Genomic DNA, 6702 nt, shown 5'->3' with positions numbered 1-6702 from the left:
GTTAACACCACAGCCCGGGTTTCTTATGTGATAGAACATTATGCTCCTAACCAAAAAATCAAGGCTGTTTATACATACAGGACACTGGAGCTTATTACCCTCTGCACCGCTCTGTGCGTGATTTATATGATATGTGATGTGGGCAGAACAGTTTGGAGCTCAGAATACCATTCCAATAAGCTTTTACACATATGACAGAATTTGGCTAATTAGCACTAGCTAGTGGAAGTCCCACTATGAATTGATGAATTTTGCAAATTAACAACTATGAGACTAAAGACTATGAAATAAACCTGCAAAGGGCACTTCACCAGACATTAGATTTGTTTCCGTGACAGGTGTAGTGTAGTTTTAATGTATTTTCTGCAGTGATTCTTGGTGTAAACTTAAAATAGTTTCATGTATTCACAATTACAAAATAAACTCTGTGATAAAACCACAAACTGGTCCACTGAAATGGAACTCCGCTACTGCACTCTCCTATACAGCCTAATTACAGAATAAAGGAATGCTTGCCACTACCTTGGCAGTAAAGGACAGATTTATTTCAAACCAGGTTTTTCTGCCCTGTCACATTAATGACCTCTACCATAGCTCACGCCATTCAAATGTTTAAATAAAGGTGTAAGTAGGTACATCCATGACAGCAATCACTTCTCTCTGACTCTGTGTTTATAGGCACCTGAAATATGATTCTTCTAAGGCTTCATTCAAACTCAAAATTCCCACACAGAGTCAAGACGAATCTTCCTCCAAGCAGAACGCACTTGCTAGTCCTATTATAGAGCAACACTGCACAAAACTGCTGGGAACAAACTGAAGAGTGCTTTATCCAATTGCAACTGCCTGGGGTCAATGAAGAAGATATTAGTTTTATTTTTAGCTTGCTTTCAAAGCCTGATTGCATTTTCCATAAGATAATCCAGTAGAGGTTCTCCTCCCTGTTGCTTTGGGTTTCTTTTTAATCATCAGGTTGGCCCCATTATTAATTAACAAGTTCATAATAAATCATTGACTGTTTAATGTGAATCAGAAGAAGCGAACACCGGCATCCCTTAACTAAAATTTTTCATAGTTTGTTAGTAGAAACTCTAGGATGTTCATCACTGAAGTACCCCAGCACCTCTCAAACAATAAAGAATTTGGTCTTATGATACCGATAAGAAGCGGAAGAGCGATGTAAAAAAAGGCCAACACGTAGGGAACAGAGCAAAGACCAATCAAAAAACATGCCTGAGGTCTCAAAAGAAACTAGTAGCATCAATGCCAAGGCATAGTAGGCTGTTCATCAGTTGGTCTTACCTGATGACCATTTTGCAGTCCCTTGACAGTCCTGGGTTTAGTTTTTAGTTTAGACTGGAAGACCAGAGAAAGAAGAACAGGCTGCAGATGAAAATCAAGAGCCAAACTTCCTTGTAGATATCAGATTTGATGTCAAACTTTGATATCAGATACCAAACATATATTTGCTTTTGTGCAAAGCTGGAGTGCCTGCTTGGAAAAATCGATGCTGTGATATTTTTAGTAATGCTAGCAGTAAGGGTTCAGTAATCATGATTCAGATTTTCAGAAATTATTAATCAGATTTTGAGACATCATGAAAAAATTTTAAAAATTATAGGAATGTTTTTAAAGAAACAGTCTTTTTTGTTTTCATTTTTTTCTTTATTCACACTTTCTCTAAAAAGATCTTGAAATTCGTAAGCAACAACGCCTTCAGGGGCTGGGTTTTTAAGACAAATGCTTAATGTGTAAAACCCATGAAAAGAATTGCTAGAGTTGGTACTGTATTTACTCAATAGCATTGATTATGCAGGGGGATTAATCCTAGCAACTTAAAGGGTGATGCCTTATAGAGCCTGGTGTCAGGCCAGCATGAAGATTTTAGACAGAATTTCAATAATATTAAGTTGTCGGGTTTTGAGCCAAGACAGAGGGTTGGATTCCAAAGATGCATGATTGGCCTTGTCAGGTCTTCTCTAGCTATGAACCCAATGCCCAGCATAACAGGAGAAGACCAGGATTTACTGATGCTGTGGGAAAGCACCCAGATGCCAGCATCTCTGTATTTTGCTCACCGTAGCCAGCACCAAAGTTGGGTGAGAGAGGATCTGCCGAGGCAGCGGTGTGATGACCCCTGAGATGCCAGTGGGTTAGGTGAGGCTGGGGCGACCAGCAGGTATGGCCAGCAGGAGCCTGGAGTGGCAGCTGGGGGCCTATGTGATGCCCTCTACTCTTCCCATGGCACAAGTCCCCAGTGTTCAGACAAATGCATTGAGCCCGGCATTATCTGCCTGTACCACGACACACAACCCTTGTGTGGTCCGACGTACTTGGGAGAGCAGAATGAGCACAGAACAGGACAATATCTAACCGAGTAGAAACACGTTCAGAGACATTTTTTCCTGACCAAAATGTTTAAAATCCTTTGTTAGAACAGATGATTTTTCCACCTTTCTCTACCAACACCCACCTGCTGCTGCCTCCATCTCTGGGGAGACTCACTTGCCAAGTCACTCACCTAACACGCATTTGCCTTCCCTAAATAACAGCAATGAGTTATTGGCTTTGTGTGACCGACGGTCAAAGCACTGTGCAAATCGCAAGAAAGGAGAAAACTCTCACCAGGAAATTCTTTATGTTTTTGTAAAAATATTTCATCCATGCGCTTACCTGTTTTTTCAGTGTGTGAAACACGTCCAGTCTTGGTCTTAAAGTGGTAGTTTTGTCTATGTTAGTTTCCTCTTATATAGGACTTTGTGGTTGGGAACTTTTAATTCCTCTTTTCAGACACTTTTTTACACTTAAAATAAGTGTTTTGATCAGAAGCTAGACCGCTGGAGCCAGCCGAGAGTGTATGCAAATGCGGCCAAAGCCTTTTGCCAGGTTGATTCAATCTTCCCTTTAATCCCCACAATGATCTGCTGTAATGGATAAAAATTCTGAGTAGGAGAAAGAAAAACAAAAATACACAAAAACTCTCAGGAAGCAATTTTGATTGCTGTGAGGAAGGACTGGAGGCTCTTGGCCCCAGGGAACTCTCTCCGGTTCATTGGAGGCTTTCAGATACCATGGTGATGGGGGACTTTATGAATAACTAGATAGATAAATAGTAAGTGCTTTTGATCTCTGCTAGCCTGTATTTCATTTTGTCAGCTGGGGAAGAGGCTATTCAAATCTGTCGGCTGTAGGAGGTCAGCCAGGAGAGAGAAAATGTCTTCATTACAGCCTTCTGTTCAGCCAGGCCTCCCAGCTGACCTCGGTGCCCGGGCTTGTCAGTCAGACGAGGCAAATTTTCCGACTGAGGGAAGATATCACTGTGCCAGATTTCTCCCCGGTGTACGAGCTCAGAGGCAGCAGTGTGCGGCCAAGGAAGACTTTGCTTGCATTGGGACATCTCCCCTAGAACAGCCATGGGATTCACGGGCACCTTCCCCAGCGAGGTGCGTGTGGGGAACCTGAACCCGTTTTCCTCAGCACTGTTTTCAGTGCCACTGGGGGGGGAGGCTCCGAAGGCAGGCACAAACTGAGCAATTACAGAAGACAGATGTACTCTGTAGTTAGAAACACCTAAATATTAATTACATTTTCTGCACTGAGTCTTTTCAATCAGCTAGTCCCCTCTCACAGATCTGATATACATTAGGGGTGATGGAGCTGGGGTTCACTTTAAGTTTGCATTTCAGGCTGAAAGTGACTTTCTCGTGTTTGAAGGTCATGCTCTGGCTCTGCGGGCACGGCCCTGCTGAAGTTTGTGGTAACCCTGAAGAAGGAAAGCAGGACAGGTTATCACAATACAGAGCCCTGTCTAATGGAGAAGGAAGATCTCAGCTATTCTGGAGGGAGAAGGAGGGCACATTTTTGCAAGAGGATGCATAAAAATTGAAATAGGAACTCCAATCCCATTATTTGGTAATGGGATTTGTAAACCTCATGTTCACAGGCTTTGATAAACAATATATGCTTCCCAAATTCCTCTTGGAAGAAGAGCTCCTCACAGCACAGCTAAATTACACAGTAAGTTATCATTTACAAAGAATGAAAATAGGAAAAAGAGTCAGTGAAATTAATTTACGTCTAAAGGATTTCTCTGTTTCTGGATTGAAGGGCGGGGAAGCAGAGTCTCATGCAAAAGCACACTCTTAATGGAGATGGTTTTACTGTGTTATATCATTTCCAGAAAGTATTACAAAAATGTTCCCTTTACTCAAGCCAGTCAGGTTTTAATAGCATCAAAGCAAAATATAGTCTGCTATTAGCATGAAATAACATTAGCATAAATGGAAAAGAGTAAGGATGCTTGAAAAAAATTCCACATAAGTGGCCTGCTCATTTCACTAGACATCACTGTAGCTGAGAAACTGTGAAATTTCCATAATAATCGAGTGCAGAGAAAAACAAACAACAATTTTATTGATAGGGAAATTACATCCTGTTGCTGAATATAAAACTACAGCTCTGTTCAATGGCCCTTTAACAGCACTGAAAGTATATATTAATTTGTAAGTGTAAATGAAATGTAAATAAAATATTCAGTTCAGTCTGGCCACAGAAACCTCCTGATAGTATTTCAGTGCAGGAACCCAGGAGACATATATTTGGATTCCATATCCTAGACCCCGAGCTAGCAGCATTTGATACCTTTGTGGAAAAGATTTACTCAGCTGCTACATGGTGACATACTTGTGACAAAAAGCACAGTACCAACTGGTCTATGAGAGGTACTGGCTTTGGGGGAGAAGCAGTCCTTGGGGTTTTTTGCTCTCTTTCTTTTGAAAAGAGGGTTCTTCAGTACTTTGTAGCAATAATCCCAGATATTGCAGTTTGAAGTTATACCACCGCAGTGCTTCAGACTGCTACAGCGGGGCTTTTCTTTGCAATAGGATAGTGTTTCCAAGGGAAAGCAAAATCCCATTTTTACCAGCTGGAGAGCAGTAAGGAACGCAGCTACGGAAAATCAGTCCAGTTGGGAGGGACCGTACCAGCTGTTACTACACAGACCCAGAGCTGGCAGCTGCGGGACGGGGCTCTGGCTGCTCCACCAGCCCCTGGCTCCTTCAGGGCTGGGACGTGCGTGGTGACAGCGACGAAGCAGCTTGGGTTTCTTAATGAGCATCTTCCCAGCTGAAATTCAGCAGCGGTCAGCATGAAGCTTGGAAAACCCACGGGGACTCTGGGGCCCGCGCACACTCGAGCTCGATGGAGACCCTAAGCTGCTGTGGTCCCAGCCCCTGGGTTGCTACGGTCCCAGCAAGACAGGCCATAGCAGAAGGAGACACCTCCACCCACCACAACACTCTTGGTAGCAGCAGATGTCTTCCTGCCACCTGGAAACGTGCCTGGGCACAGAAGGCCGCTCTCCCCATCACCTCCTGCAGCCATGAATGCTCCTGCAAACTAGGTCTGAAGCGCTACCCAGTCAGCACAATGGTGCTTTGCATCCCCTGTGTGCTCTGCTCGGCAGTAAATTATTTCCCCCCGGGGCAATGCAATGGAGAAAAAGGCCCTGAAATTGTGCCTTTAGCCGTGCTCCTGCTGGGAAGCCCCCACAGAGCCCTCCCTGGATGGCTTGTCCTCAAAATGGTGTTTGGGGGAGAACGGTTTGGGGGGGATGGGAGCAATTGTGTGGCTGCACAAAGCCCGTTGAACAGTTAATGCTTTAACCTTGCGTATAATTTATACAATAAACAAAGTCACATGTTTCTCTAATAATTTAGATGTAAGCAAATGTTGATTTATTCAGGAAGGCTACTGCCAGCAGCAAAGCCTGCAGCACTGAAATTTGAATTAAACTAGGACAGAAGCAGGCTAGTCTATAATAACATTTGTATAATTTTATTTTTGCCCTTGGCTCAGTTCATTTCCTTCTACAGTAGATGCATGAAATTGGTTCTTCAGCCACCTTTAGCTGATGTTCATTGATATCGGGGGTAGGCAGAGAAGCAAGAGAATGTAACCTTTTTAGACTTTGCGTTTGCAATCGTAAGGCCATGAATTCTGAGGTCATTTATGACAATAATTTTCTTCCCTGCCTTTCCTTACCGCAGTACTCTCTGAACGGCTCCATTTAACCTGGAGTGATGGGGCTTTTCCCCCCATATTTTTTTCCTGCATGGAGACTTCTAGAACAGAGCCTGTTAAACAGATGCAAATGTTGTGTTGTTTTTATTCTTTTATTCAGGCCTGAGGGCATGAAATTGGAGTTCTCTTACTCTGCTTTCAACATGAAGGGACTGTATGATACTTTAAAAAACGATGGTGAAAAAAATATGCACTAGTACAGATATCTGGAATGGATCCCTTGGCTTGGCTTCTCTTAGAACTTTGCCTTTGAGGAGGAGAAAATATGCTGGATATCAGGGAAGATGCGGAGCAGCGCCGGGCAGTGGTTCTGTCAGGGGCTTCTGGTGGTGGCGAAAGCCCTGCTCGCGAGATTCAGAGGATTGATGGTGCCAGAACACAAAGACGAACGCCTTTGCTTTTCCCCAGGGAACCTTCAATAGGTTTCCAAGTGAAGTCAGAGGATCCCACTCTGTGTGTGAGATCTTCTGTTCCCAGGCTGGCAGGCACCAGGCCCTGAGTGGGATCATGCACCATCCCACCGAGGAGGGGAGATCTCGTCTTACCTGGCTGTGACCCCAACAGGCCCTCTCCACCACTGGGTTGATATGCTCTGGAGAGCCTGCTTGAAACGCTCCCAAG

The sequence above is a fragment of the Chroicocephalus ridibundus genome, chromosome 2 (genome assembly GCF_963924245.1).
Source record: "Chroicocephalus ridibundus chromosome 2, bChrRid1.1, whole genome shotgun sequence".
Lineage (NCBI taxonomy): Eukaryota > Metazoa > Chordata > Aves > Charadriiformes > Laridae > Chroicocephalus > Chroicocephalus ridibundus.
Note: the sequence above shows the minus strand (reverse complement) of the source record.